This window comes from Oryx dammah, unplaced genomic scaffold, assembly GCF_014754425.2.
Source record: "Oryx dammah isolate SB20612 unplaced genomic scaffold, SCBI_Odam_1.1 HiC_scaffold_4, whole genome shotgun sequence".
Taxonomy (NCBI): domain Eukaryota; kingdom Metazoa; phylum Chordata; class Mammalia; order Artiodactyla; family Bovidae; genus Oryx; species Oryx dammah.
The window spans coordinates 22,822,612-22,825,114 of record NW_024070188.1 but is presented as its reverse complement, the minus strand read 5'-3'; the positions used below and the strand labels follow the sequence as shown (position 1 = coordinate 22,825,114).

Here is a 2,503-nt window from a genome sequence, read left to right as displayed (position 1 = left end):
GGGCCACAATGAAAGAAATGAAGAAGCAGGCTTGCTAAAATGTGGAAGTCATACCTTTGATGTAATTATATGTATTTTTCCTTCTGTAGCTAATCCTTGATGCTGCAGAGTACTAAAGTAATTCACATTAATATTTCAATTTTCTGTAGAGATTACCAAGGAAAACTAAGTATTTCAAGCAACAAACAAGTAAATAATGGATGGAAAAAATAGTTTGCAGCTGCAGATAGTAAATTCAATATTAGGATGGCTGCCTATAAGACAAAAAATGATATGTAAGACAAAATATGAAATGGCTTAAATATCTTTGACTTCTGATATTTGTAAGGCACATTTCATGTTATTATGAGAAATAATGAAATTAAGAGATATAAATGACAACAAAAAGCATACTATGAAATGATTCCACTTAAACTTTTGCATAACGATTATATAAACCTGCTGACATAAATAGGTTCCATTTTCAAAAGAAATGCAAAATTTCCAATTAGCAGAGAAGCCCACACATTTACTTTCCTTGATATCACAGCCGCTGACATAGAGGCCTGATACCTGTATCCTTGATAAACTCTGTCTCTCTGGCCCCTCATTTTCCCTTGAGAAAGAACCTGTTCCATCAAAAACTCTGTAAGCTTAAGGAGGGCTGTGGAAGCCTGAGAGCTTGACTGCCATTTGCCAGAGACTTCAGCTACTAAATATGTTTCACTGAGGACTTCTCATTTCTAAGCTTCTCTTCTAAATTGAGAAAGGCTTTTTTAGTCAAGCAGGTAACAACAGGATTCTAATCAAGTTTCCAGTCCAGTGATTCGGAGAGTGAACCACCCAATCATCTGAAACATAAGTATAAGGCGAAAGAGATATTCATCAAGATTTGCTCAGAAAAACAAAGACAAACTATGGGCTCTGGCAAGGACAGTGTCTTATTAGATCAAAGTTGATTGGATAGTTAAGTGTCTCTTACTCAGAACCTTTTAAAATCCTAACACATGCAGCTGGAGAGAACATGCAAGAAATACCAACCCAACTTTCATAATGTTCAAGTGGCTTTGATTTAATAGAGACAATAACTTTACAGAGGAAATACATCTTGTTCACTAGGTATGCTTTTAACAGTATCTGAAATAGTTATTGTTTACTTTTGTGCTTCAGGGTAGTGGTAACAATTAGGAATTAGAAGTTTCCATTATAAGTGATTAAAAAAAAATAAGCTTTCAGTTTCTTACAGTGTTTTTTGGTAGGACTTCAGACTTTCAAATAGAGATTTAAGTCTCACTTCTATAAATATATTTTGAGAGGTAGGAAAAAAAAAAATCTTTGCCTCTCATTGCCGCCAAAGAAAGATTATTTGATTTCAACCTTATAGCTAACAAACAACTTATTGAAAACGGTATTGTCTATTGTCTTTTGTGCACTACCTGGAATTCATTTATTTTTTTAACTGCAGTCACTTGATAATACATTTATTGGGTATTTTGGCAAACTCTTAAAACTTTGAAGTGAAAGAAAGTGAAGTTACTCAGTCATGTCCAACTCTTTGCGACCCCATGGACTGTAGCCTACCAGGCTCCTCTATCCAAAGAATTTTCCAGGCAAGAGTACTGGAGTAGGTTGCCATTTTCTTCTCCAGGGGATCTTCCCAACCCAGGGATTGAACCTGGGTCTCCTGCATTGCAGGCAGACGCTTTACCATCTGAGCCACCAGGGAAGCCCTGAAACTTAAAACTTCAGTGCATGCCAAAGTTTAGACTTACCTTTTTGGGGGATTGAATGTAGCTTAAAATATCATGCTCTATCTGTGTTTGGGTTCTTCAGTCACTCAGTCATGTCCGAAATTTTTTGTGACCCCATGGATTGCAGCATGCCAGACTTTCCTCTTCTTTACTGTCTCCCAGAGTTTCCTCAAACTCATGTCCATTGAGTCAGTGATGCCATCCAACCATCTCATCCTCTGTCGTCCTCTTTTCCATCTACCTTTAATCTTTTCAAGCATCAAAGTCTTTTCCAATGAGTCAGTTGTTCACATCAAGTGCCAAAGTACTGGAGCTGCAGCATCAGTCCTTCCAAAGAGTATTCAGGATTGATTTCCTTTAAGATTTACTGGTTTGATCTCCTTGCTTTCCAAGGGACTCAAGAATCTTCTCCAGCACCACAGTTCGAAAGCATCAATTCTTCAGTGCTCTGCCTTCTTTACTGTCCAGTTCTCACACCTGTACATGACTAATGGAAAGACCATCCCTTGACTGTATGGACTCAGTTGGCAAAATTATATCTTTGCTTTTTAACATACTGTCTAGGTTCATCACAGCTTTGCTGCCAAGAAGCAATCTTCTGATTTCATGTCTGCAGTCACCATCCGCAGTGATTTTAGAGCCCAAGAAGAGGAAATCTGTCACTGTTTCCATCTTTTCCCCCTTCTATTTGCCAAGAAGTGATGGGACTGGATGCCATGATCTCAGTTCTTTAATACTGAGTTTTAAGCCAGCTTTTTCACTCTCCTCTTCCA

The 2,503-nt window shown here is 37.8% G+C and overlaps 1 non-coding gene across 1 annotated transcript; it reads right to left on the bottom strand.

Annotated features, from left to right (window-relative positions):
• Nucleotides 1-1,633: 1,633 nt before the first annotated feature.
• Nucleotides 1,634-1,705, bottom strand: TRNAC-GCA. The gene has a single exon. It is a non-coding gene; the product is annotated as a tRNA-Cys (tRNA).
• Between the last annotated feature and the right edge of the window lie 798 nt (nucleotides 1,706-2,503).